Here is a 12,636-nt window from a genome sequence, read left to right as displayed (position 1 = left end):
CTAAGGATGACCGACTTTTGGATGCCGGCCAATTCCTTCTCCATGTTCAACACCTTTAGCGCTTCCAGAAGTGTCTTCGGGACAATTCCAGTTCCAGAGAGAACGACTGGAACAATTCTTGGGACCTCCCTTAGCCCCCACAGTTCCTTGAGCTCCACGGCGAATGGTCGGTACTTGCAGATTTTGCGACTGTGGGTCTCCTCCAGATTCTGGTTCAGTGGAATAGCGACATCGATGATGGTGACTTTGCGGTCGCTCTTGTCGTAAACCATTATATCTGGGCGGTTGTGGTGGATCGAGAGGTCGGTCAGAACAGTGCGATCCCAGTACAGCTTGAAACGGTCATTTTCCAGGACAGGTGCAGGCAGGTACCGGTAGTTTGGTACGTTGTCTTCCAGTAGAGCACATTGGAGCGCCAGTTGTCGATGAACAATACGGGCCACGTTGTTGTGGCGCTCGGTGTAGGCTGCGTTGGCCAAAACGGGACAGCCTCCCATAATGTGCTCTATGTTTTCACCTGGTTGATGGCACATCCGGCAAATGTCATCAACGTCTTGATGCCAGACGTACCGCCTGCAGTTTCTCGTCGGCATTATCCTGTCCTGGATGGCTATCATGTCGGCTTCTACTACTGAAGAGAGTTCACCACGCGTTAGCCACAGATTAGATGCGGCCTTGTCGACGTGTGGCCGGTCCAGTTGATGGGGGTGGGCACCATGCACTGCCTTCTGCTTCCAAGCTGCAATCTTCTCCTCCACTGTCTGCAGATTGCAGTTGAGTTGGTACTCCGCTTGCGCCAAGTGCAGAGCGCTGTATCCTCTGTCGGCGGCGCAGACAGCCCGGTATAGCGCGTTTTGGTTGGCGCGTTCTGCGAAGTACTCGCGCAGTTGTCGTACCTGGGCAACACACAGTGCAGATATGTCGACTATTCCAAGTCCCCCTTCTTTGCGTGGTAGTGAAACCCTCTCCAGTGCCGATTGAGGATGGTGCATTCCGGCCTCTTTGAATGCTTTCCTCATCCTCCTCTCAAGGTCCTCTAGGTCAGTTTTGCTCCATTTGACTACACCAAAACTGAAGGTCAGCAGGGGAACCGCGAATGTGTTGATCGCGCGTACCTTGTTCCCCGCGTTGAGGAAAGTCCTCAGGACACAGTTCACTCGACTCAAGAACTTGTCTCGCAGCTCCGTCTTGATGTCGGAGTGGCGAATCCCGGTGAGCTGTCGGAATCCAAGATATTTATAGGATTCGCCACGAACCATGTCTCTTATAAACTCGCCGTCATAGACCTCGTTGCCTCCGGATTCGGTAAGTTGTCCTTTCAGCAGGTGGACACAGCGACACTTGTCGAGGCCGAACTCCATGCAGATGTCCCTGCTTATGTCTTCGACAACCCGGATAGCTACACCTAGACGCTGACGTGAATCAGCGTAGACCTTGAGATCATCCATGTAGAAGGTATGGGTCACTTCTTCGTGGGCGCCGTCGCCATACCTTATTTTATAGCCATGACCGTTTCTATTGAGCGTCCTACTGAGGGGGTTCAATGCCAGACAAAACCAAAGCGGGCTGAAAGAGTCGCCTTGGAATATCCCCCTCTTTATCTGCAGCGTTCTAGACTGCAACACATTTTCCCCATCACTGAGGTGCAGAGACGTGCTCCACTGCCTCATCGCATGCTGCAGGAACCTAACGACGACGGGATCAATCTTGTATAGCTCCAATACCCGGACGAGAAACGAGTGAGGTATGGAGTCATAAGCCTTCCTGTAATCGATGTAGGCCATACTTAGGTTCCGCTGGTTATATACCGCCTGGCCGACTATGGCTGCGTCGATGATGGCCTGGTCTTTGCAGCCATGCGTATTTTTCCTGCATCCTTTCTGCTCTTCTGCGATGATGTGATGCTGTTCGCAGTGAGCAGAAACTTTGGCGGTAATTATGCTGCTCAGTATTTTGTACAGACTCGATAGGCACGTTATCGGTCTGTACTTTGATGGGTTCAATGTGTTGCTGTCTTTCGGGAGGAGGAAGGTGACGCCACGGGTGGCGAATTCAGGAAGGTTGTGTGGGTCACGTAGCACCTTGTTGAAGCACTCAGCTATCTTTGGATGTGCGACGGTCAGCTTCTTGTGCCAAAAGTTCTGGACACCATCGGGGCCCGGTGCTGCCCAGTTCCTCAGGTACCGCGAGGCTTCGCGGACATCGTTCTCTCCGACGATGATAGCTGGCATCTCTCCAATTTCACCACAACTCTCCTCCTCCCGTCTTAACCACATTTGCCCGTCGCGATGTTCTACTGGGGTCTCCCAAATACCAGCCCAGAAGTTCGTCACATCGCTAATATCTGGTAAACCTTCGCGGTAGTCGGGCTTCTCGTCGCTAATGTGGTCGTAGAACGCTTTTTCGTTATCTCTGAACATCCGATTTTGTTCCTGGCGCTTTGCAGAGTCAGAGTAACGTTTCAGCCGTTTTGTAAGGACGCTCAATTGCTGTACCAGTGTGTCGAGTTTTTCCGTCAGCTGGTGAGCTCCCAGCTGGCGAAGTTCAGTAGGCCGCACGATCACAGCAACTTGGCGACATAATTTCGCCGATCTGCTGCCTCTTTTGTACGCCATCAGTCTTCCAATTGCGGCGCGCTTGTTTAGGATCCGTTGCTCCAATCTCCTTCGCCATGGAGTCTCACGCCTTTCACGGAGATGTTGGAGCAGTCCGCCTCTTGGCCTAATACGGTATCCTAAACTTTTGGCGGTCGCCACAGCAGCACAGTAAACTTTCAGTTGCAGCTCCTCCATGTTCTCAGCATCAATCAAGTGCAGCGGAAGAACGTGCTCGTTCATGAGCTTTACTGCACTTGTCAGCCTGCGGGAATGCTGCAACTTCGGGATCCTGGGGCGCGACAATGGGTCTGTGTCGCGGAACTGTGAGATCGCCTCGTCGTAATGGAAGACCAGATCGCGTAGTAGTTGTTGATCTGGCTGTGGGTCTTCCGGCTCAGGGGGTTGTTGTACTGTGGCCTCCACTGGTGCTGATTCGCGTGCCCCACTCGCGAATGAATTGCTCAGCCGTACTGAACTTCGTCTCGACACATCGCTTGCTCTGTTGTTCCTGGAGCTTATTTCTCTCTGCACCTGCTGCTTGATCTCGTCGATTTGCGTTTGGGAGAGCATGTTGTTGCGTACTATCGCTCTACGCCTCGCGTTCATCGCGTTCTGATCAAGCCTCCCGACGAACTCTGGATACGCTTCCTCGAACATTGTTAGTATTCGAGGGCGACCGCTCATGTCCGTCTCCAAAGCAGTGCAGATGTAATAGGCGCGGATCACGAATTCATTCATTTCGTGTGTCCACATGATCCGGCGCCTAGTGGTACCCACAAGTGTGGACGACTGTCGTCTGGCAGTCGCAACACGTCTCGTAGGCGCAGCGTTTCTTGGGTGATGTCGATGGCTGCTGTTTCCGTGTGGCGGTAGCTCTTCGGGTTGAACCCGGCTGGTAGCCCGCTCTTGCACATCGCCCTCCAGCCGCTGGCCGCTCGCTCTTACGCCCGTTCCAGGACCAGCTCCAGTTCGGGGACCCTCCTCGGGTGATCGCATTCTAATTATTCTTCGTGATCGTAGCTCCATTTTATTGGGTGTATCTCCTTTGCCCGGGAGACAGCGGGTTGGCAAGGCCTCCATGACCGGCCTCCCGGGAGAGATATAGCGCTCTGACTCGCTCGCACCCCCTCACTTAACCACTTTCGACACCCGTTCTCGGAGCCAAGACCAGGTGTGTGTTTCCAGTTCACGCCCGATCTAAAAATGTCGTCATATGATCTTCGTGGAGGCGTGAGATAGGAACATTTGAGACCAACAGGCAGGCTCCTACCCTATGTTGATCCCCATTTGAGAACCTTTTTGAATTTGAGAATTCAAAAATTTGAGAACCATTTAAATTTATATTTGTATTTTTTTTATTTTTTTTTATTTTTTCATATAAAATAGAAATCATATAGAAAATTTATAAAATGAGTCCAAAATGGTAAAACTATTTTTGACGAACTTTGTATGTTTACAATCATTTTTAGGCACAAATTATGAATCCTGATGTGATTTAAAAACAAAAATCTCTATCAATCTTCTTCTAAATGTAGCCATTCTCAAGACACTTGAAAAAATATTTCTAATCTATTGACTTTTTTATAGTAAAATTTTCAACATCTTTTCCAAATACATCATCATAGTAAAAATATATGTTTAGGAGTTACGTTGAAAAACATTTGAAGACATGTGGGTTAAAACAAAACGTAGCGATGTTTTCCAACGTAACTCCTAAACATATAGAAAAATTCGTGCAATTTATTTTTTTTTCCTTTTTTTTCTTTTTTTTTTTTGGTTTAGTGCAACAAACTAAATTCAGATCTCTTCTGTCAACAACTATACCGTTTGAAGCTAGTTATTGACCAGAAACATACAGAATTGGCCAATACAAGAGGTATTGCGTTGCATCAAGACAACGCATGTCTATAGTGACTCGCCAGATATTCCGGGAGCTTGATTGGAATGTTTTATTGCATCTACCGTATAGTCCGGATTGCCACCTTTTTCTCGCATTGCTAAATTTCCTGAGTGATGACAAATTGGGATCAAAATAAGACTGTAATAAAAGTTTTTCGATTCATCGATTCAAAATTTACAACAAAACGGTGCATGTTTAGCCCAAATCAGACAATCCGAAGGTTTGAATTTCACCCAAAAATAATGGATTACATTTTCCCCAACCTAATATATTTTCGTATCTTGGTGAAACTAAACTAATGTTAAAACATTGCAGAACTAGCTACTATGTGAACTGCCATTGAATTGACCCGAATAATAAGTGACTAGAGCTTTATATCTAAAAGTATTGTATCAACTTTTTAGAACGATCGGAGAAGTCCTAATGTATTATTTTGTGGTCTGTATGTTGTTACTTTTGCAACGTACGCGCTTCAAACGTGTTTATCCGGTTGAATTCGAAGGTATCACCATAACCTCTTAACCTATTTTATTGTTGAATCTAGCTGACCCAGCAAACGTTGTTCTGCCATATAAATTATTTCTAGTGAATATGCTGGTTGTTAAATTAAAAATAATATGATGCCGGAAATGATGGTGCACATTGTTATTCGATAAACAATCTTTCGGGACTCGTGACATTCGTGACATCACGCAAAATAAATGTCAAAATAATTTATCCGTATTCATGTTAAAATTTGAATTAAAATTATTATTCGATGTTGTTTAAATACTTAGAAGACCTAGACCTAACTTAACTATTTCAAATGTGTTACTCTGTTACATAAAACAAATATGAGATTTTATTAATTTTTTTTCGGTAAAGCCTATTTTCTTTTATAATTTTTGTTTGTTTTGTGTGTTCATTTTACCCGAAAATTCATTGCCATTTCCGCTTTACAGAAACGAAACACGAATCTCCATGTTGTCTATGTCGAATTGCGTGGCCAGGTTGCCACATTTGAACAAATCAATTAAACTTGATTCGAGCGGATTTTAGAATAAGATTAGCAGTTGAGCAGTAGACGAATCTGGAATTTCCGAGGAATTTTCCTCAGGGTATATTTTGTCAACTAATAAAACTAAAAATGTGCGTATGAGGTCAACATCGTTCTGTTCATTCAACCGAATACATCCAGTAACGTGTTGAATAAAGATTAATTTTTGTTTGTTTGAATACACGTGCTGTAATGTCATCACAATTCATGCGTTTTGAGCTGGCTATAGTAAAGGCTGTGTCGACGTTACTCATGATAGCGTCTCGCAAGTAAATGCATTCTTCCTCACGCCGCTTCTATTGATTGTTCCGTCGCAGTTGTTCGCTCTCTACCTTTGCGCATATGTCGACCATTGTTGGCACAGCTCACGACATCGTAGAACGACGTTATACAACACACATAGAAATCCATTGAACGCACTGTTATGTTTGTTCTGTCTCCTCTAAACACATTTTTAAAAAAATAATTTAAAATGAATAATGATGTTAGTAATGATTGAAGTACTTGTGGCGGGATCTCGATGTAATGTTTACGCAATATCTGTGTTGTCCCTTCAGAGCGTCCGGGGGATTTTCCGTCAAAGAATTTTCATCTGATTTGCACTGTGGTCACACATATTGTAAAGCTTCAAGAATACATCCAATCATTTTTTTTTTTGTACAGAAATTTCAACTGAGTCATAATTAAAAATAACGCATGTGATACTACGTTGGGACAGCAAACGTTAGGAACGTTAGGTTAGTTCCATTGAAGATGAATGAGAAGATGGAGAACGTCGTATGAACGATGTGTATCGACGACGCACTCTAAATTATAGTTTCTTCTTCGAATCACAATTTCTCGCGTCGCTGTTCTGTCACATACCATAATCCCAACGATGTCTTCAACGACATGCGCATTGAATCTACACTCGTGCTCTCCAGCCGGCGTTTCATCAGGATTGATGACTATGACGTGATTGTTATTTTTCAATCTGAGCATGTGTGATTTTAAGAATTTCAATGATTCATTGTCATTAAGGTTTCCAGCTCACCGGCGCCTAGCTTTAGGCGAATTGAAGCTACTTGCGAACCCGCGCTATGAAGCGGGCGCAGTATCATCTATCATTTAACAACGTAAATAAATTCGTTCTTATCGAAAAACTAAACGATGGTTGAATTTGTTGGATATTGTTCATACAAAAATATAAAAATCGCTATTAAAAATAGGAGATAAGGGTGAAAATTGTATTGGTTTATGTATATTTTGAAGCCAAATTTAAGAAAAAAAATCCAAAAAAATAATCAGAAATATTCGTTTTTCATCAGGACCACCCTAATCGGTATTAAATGTACAGTAATCTATATCTTAGCGGTATCATATATAGTTTACGACCTTTTCTCATGCCTGCCAAGCTTTTTGTGTACAATTTTATAAAAATCGGTCGATCAGTGCCGGAGGAGTTCGACCACGAACATCGTGACACGAGATTTTTATATATATATAATATATAGATTATAACATTTTATAACTGTATTAAATTTCCAATTTGTACTATTTCTGGACTTATTTTCTTTTAGGCTTTGGTATCATTTATATACTAAATTATGTTAATAATTTGCACCGAAACATGGTAATGGTTGGGTGTCTTAATAGAAAAACGCACGACATACGAACATAGTGTACATAAAATTCGGGTTGTTTAGGTAAGAAAAATATATGCAGACATCAAACAGTATGAAAGTGTTAAAGAGCTTAAAAACGAGCAGTTGAATCTGCGTGGAACGAGGAACAAATGTTAACATGCCGCTGCTTGATTAGAAACATAGTGAAAACACAAAGTTCCGCTAAACTTTGACATATCTCCTATTCAACGCGATACGAAATTGGAACTGTGAATTGTGAGCTAAAAGTGCAATTTTCTCACTTTCTCGTGATTCACATCGAGCCATTAACGAAAAATCCCTCAGAGTAGATTTCCACCGCTGCCTTCGCTACCCCATCATTGCTAATCCGAGCAATTGGCGTCCTCGATCTCCGGCGCTGTGGAATGGAACATGCGACTACAACCCAATGAATACATAATTTTTTCGAATTCCCAGGTCGCTTAATGTTCAACAATATAGTGACATCGATTTGGTGTCAAAAAGTGCATGATCGACGGGTCGCTAGACTTAATTTAGATTCTGTGGGTAACAAACAGACCACAATTGGATGAAAAACTGAAAACGTAACTCGATGTGTCAATGTGTCAATGTGTATTGTATAATATAGGGCAAAATATATGAGTAACTTGTCCAAGGTCGGATGACTTTAGATGTATCTTTTGAGCATTTGTCATTCGCAGAGTAATAGATCGTTCAATGCCCATTGATTGTCATTGGCTTGAGTTCATGCATAGAACGATTGAAGAGAATATCGGGATCGAAATAAACTGTTTAAATTACTGTTAATCACCATTGATCGAACCCGTGGTGAATGTGAGATATTAAGTGTTCGGAAACGAATGCTCAGACTACCAAGCTGACTAATAGAATTAATCAAATGTGAGAAAAACTGAACCTGAGACAAGGCGGATCTGTGCAGAGTCATGTTATACTAGAGGACTTTTCTACACAGTCGTACTGATGTCGTCATTGTAAGAAGCTTTATGATTCCGTTGCAAGGAAATGATAATTTTTTCAATCAATCAATGTCATTAGCTATTGGATTAAATTTCAGTGCAAAAGGGTCGTGATGACTTTTAGTGCTTTTTTTCAGTCTAGTTCCGGTTAAATAAAACGAGCAATTAAAATAATGGAAATTCCTGATTTTGTTCTCTGCTTACTGAAAATCACACGTTCCACACGTTTGATTTCCTATTAAAATTATATTCTACGTCAAACCGAGACACATCTTCAAACCGGCTGCATGTTCCGCAAGGATTTTTACAATTGCTTCCAATTGCCTTGGCCGATGGAAAAAGGAACAGACATCGTGCAAAGTTGAAAGACAACTAAGCAATTTTCGAATTAATGTTACCTACTTTGGACGAAGATATCGTTAAAGCATATTCACACTTCAAGCCATTACTTAAGGCTGATTAGGTGGTAGCCGATAATCCTTAATTAAGTGCAATTTCGGTTCAGTAGCTATTCCGAATTCTGCAAGATGAATCTCAATTAAGTCATTATTTGATCGATCCTATGCTTGTATGCTCTATTGCTTCAAGAAGTTACTGTCGGTCAATCGGAATCCATACGCATACACTCCCGCACAAACACATTTGTTTTCAACCAGATGAGGTAAAATTTTAACTTGTTTTGTACGTGACTGAGAGTCATCTTCGGTCGAATTGTTATCCTTCGGATCGCACAATGTTTTATGACCCTTCTGCGGAAATGGTGAATATGTGCGGTAGGTGTGAAATTATTTACACTTTTACAATTGGTGTTTGGCATGAAATTGAAACGATCCTCATTGCATCGTCACAATATTGGGGAAACCAAGAAGTAACACTGACCTTTGGGGTATCGTTTCTAATGCTTTCAATTATACGTTGCGCTGCTGGCTGCTGGCGCTTCTTCCTTGCTTTAGCCGACCAGAAAGTAATGGAATCAATCACCATCACGCCTCTGGTAACTGAAGCGTCATTATGCGATGCTAATTTGTTTACACTTGTGTGTTGTGTTGAGAACTCAGGAGTTAAAAATATAGTGCTTTAGCGAGATAGTCGCGCGGAATTAGGCTCGATTTGAATGGCTCTTAATAAATTCATTACATAAATTATACCTTTTGTTTCCAATCATCATTGTTGAAGGTAAGGTAAATGATTTTGGTTTTTCCAGTCGAAAATATAATCATAGTTTGGCCACTTTTTTAAATGCTCTAATTCAGCGCACCTGTGTCAAATCAGGTATTCGAATGTTTCAGAACATACAAATAAATTTGCCTTTCATGATTTACAGTAGTTTTTAAAGAATATTTTTACGAATTCACATGTTTTAACCTCCAACTTCTATTGGTGTCAATGTGCCCCTTATTTGAGCTAACTTTTAATCAATCACCAAATGATTATTTTGCACGTATTCAGACCTTTTCTGGATTATAACACTTACAAATATTATAAACATCATGCTTGCACACCATTTGTATCAGATTTACATAGCTAAACCATGTAATTAACGCATTTCGATGACCTCAATTCTGATCATGAGTTGTCCGATTTACTTATGTTGTTTTGTCCACATGATTTCTCTGGCAATTACTTGGCGCGCTGCAGTTTGTTTATTGTGTCCTTCGCGCATAGCAGAAATAAAGTTTCTCTATGTTGAGTGTGTTGAGGTTATTACTTCCGGGGTCAGACGGACCTCCCGCAACACCTCGGTTCCTGGTCTGAGCCTCGGGAACCTTTGAGGTTGGGCTCTCAAGGCCTCTTTTAATGCTGGCAAGCTCGAGCTTGAGGCCAATCGCTCTCAGGGTCGGCTTCTTCGGGGAAAAAGCTGATCAAGGCTCGGATGTGGAGTATAGAAAAGCGTGTAGATATAATTTTTTCTTTTTATTACCTAACCTCTATAAACCTGTGTGGTGAGTGTCGGTGTCTGGTGTGTCCTCCGGTTGGATCTCGAACGTCGTACGCTGGCTAACTTGTCCGCTGCTTCTCTCGAGATACGGGATTTAGTTTCGGGGTTGAATTAATCCCAGAATAAACGGGTCCTGTTCACCCACAGAGAGATACAGAATTTTGCAAAGGTTCTTTTTTTTTGTATAAAGGTAATCGATAAATACCTGATTTTTCTACTAAAATCTATCACTATTCACACTATAGTCTCAATTGACTTCTCTTTTTTTAATTTTCCGTGTATCGATTTTGTGTCTGCTGGGTAGTCGCTCTGGACAATAAATGAACCCTTCTTCTAACGGCCATTTCATTTGCCTTTACACTCTCTTCAGCTCCTCTCTGTCTTTCTTTTATTCATTATTGTTCATTCTGTATCTCTATCTCTACTTCCGTGGCACTCTCTCCATTCTCTTTTTCCAGCTTTTAAGTGTAAGTGTACTTGTGACTTAATCTAGTCCCTAACACTGGGTAAGTATTTTATGGCCTATATTTTTTTACACACTAAATGTCTTATAATTGAACGCTACAAACGAAAATCATCGACGAAACAAACGGTAACACTACCCTATACTCCCCCTAGAAAATAAACCAGAATGGTTTATTTTTATTTGAACGTATAGCCCTTCTAAATAACCCAGGTTTGAGTTAGCATCTTTTAATGCAGATCTCGACTCTTGTGAAAAAGGCATTTCTGACACGTATTTTACCAAATAGATGATTCATTCAACTAGCTGAATATATCAGTATTTTACGCGTTTACCCTATCATTTCTCTCTTGGAGTTTTCAAATCTGCTATCTTGCAGATGAGAACTCATCTCTTCTTTAGCACTCACTGATAAAGTCTCTCTAGCCTCACAATAGGAATTTATCTCCTAAATTCCATTGTAGCGAAAGTGGTGTTATCATCGTGAACAAGTCGTGGCTGATTAAATAATTAATGAAAAGGGAATACCGTACACTGTCGCATCCTATAAAAGTGCTTAGATTAACCGGTTTTGAAAAACATCTAATGGAATGTCTATCTTATCATTTGGCGGTTTTATTCAACCCTGATCAGCTCAAGACTAGACAAGAAGCTACTTTTCTAGGAAACAAGAGACGCACAGGACAAAAATATAATCTGACTTTAACCATTCACAAACACCGCGGACTCCAATCGACTCAATCTCTGTAATTATTAATCAATTTACATATAGAACTATACTATTAAGGATGAATTTTCAGAACATGCGAAAAATACTATTATCAAGGATCGTCGACACCTGGTTTCAGATCGGCTGCTGAAAATACACCTAAATTTTTCCCGTTGTCATCGACGAGCTCGTAAGAATTAGTGCCTCTTCTAGAAACCACTGTGCATGGAACATACGCTGGACCTAATTTGGCATTATAGGCGTTTCCTGCGGAAGATAATGCAAAATTTCTACGGAACACATTCTGACCAACATGGTATACCGGAGCAGGTTTATGAAATCGTAAATTGTAATTACGTTTAGAATGCTCATAGGCTTTCGCAAGATTTCGACAAACAATTTCGAAAATGGATTGGTCAATATTCTGTTTACGGTTTACTCGGTCTGAAGGCGATATTTCATCTCTATCCACCTCCCGAAGATGCTCGTCTCCATTCGAAACTATTTCATGCCCGAATAGTACCCTGTATGGAGTGAATCCGGTGGACGCATGAACGGTATTATTCATTACATACTCTACTTGTGATATTCGAGTATCCCACAGCTTCTGATCCAATTTTACATAGGTACGGATGCAAGCATTTATGCTTCGGTTCAGTCTCTCTACGGGATTCGCTTGGCTGTGGTGACGTGCATTGGTCCAATGTTTCACATGAAATCTCTCAAGGAAGGTTTGGAATTCTTTGCTAACAAAGCTTGATGCATTATCAGAAATCAAAATTTCTGGCACCGAAAATTTACGGAACCACTGCTCTTCGAGAAGCTTAGTGGTCAAACTGGCTGAAATTTTTCGAACAGGAATAAGGACTGTCCACTTCGAGAAGAGATCAAGCATCACCAAAAGATGAGCGTTTCCCGATTTGCTACGGGGCAAGGATTGTATAAAATCGATACAAATCATCTGAAACGGCTTTGTAACTAATCTCTGCTTCCCCATTTCAGGATGTTGTGATGTATTGGACGGCTTACTCACCTTACAGGTGACACAATTACGGACATATTTCTGGACTGTAGAAGACATTTTGGGCCAAAAATACAGTTTTTTAATTTTTTCTAATGTTTTATCGAAGCCAACGTGTAAGTTATCGTCGTGCTCCTGTTGTAAAATCTGTGATCTCATACTCAACGGAAGACACAGTTTCCATTCATGGCTATAATCTAGCACTTCATTTCTGGTCGGAACCAATTTAAATAATTTTCCCTGTTCTATTTTGTAATCGGGATTTTCTTCCGGATAGTCTCTCACGTTCGTTAAGAGCTTGGTATACCAAGAATCGTCATGGGTACACAGATCAATACTCTCTACAGCGCGAGATAATGCGTCGGGAAT

General features: G+C 41.8%; 2 long non-coding RNA genes across 2 annotated transcripts; both read left to right on the top strand.

Moving 5' to 3' along the window:
- Positions 1-10,655: 10,655 nt before the first annotated feature.
- On the top strand, positions 10,656-11,854 carry LOC129771344 (uncharacterized). Its single transcript, XR_008742347.1, has 3 exons — positions 10,656-11,283; positions 11,338-11,562; positions 11,621-11,854. It is a non-coding gene; the product is annotated as an uncharacterized LOC129771344 (long non-coding RNA).
- A 36-nt stretch (positions 11,855-11,890) lies between these two features.
- On the top strand, positions 11,891-12,358 carry LOC129771342 (uncharacterized). The gene is made up of 2 exons (XR_008742345.1): positions 11,891-12,185; positions 12,249-12,358. It is a non-coding gene; the product is annotated as an uncharacterized LOC129771342 (long non-coding RNA).
- Positions 12,359-12,636: the final 278 nt, after the last annotated feature.

Source organism: Toxorhynchites rutilus, chromosome 2 (assembly GCF_029784135.1).
Source record: "Toxorhynchites rutilus septentrionalis strain SRP chromosome 2, ASM2978413v1, whole genome shotgun sequence".
In the NCBI taxonomy this organism is placed as follows: domain Eukaryota; kingdom Metazoa; phylum Arthropoda; class Insecta; order Diptera; family Culicidae; genus Toxorhynchites; species Toxorhynchites rutilus.
The sequence above is the reverse complement of the archived record's forward strand: the minus strand, read 5'-3'. Positions and strand labels throughout refer to the sequence as shown.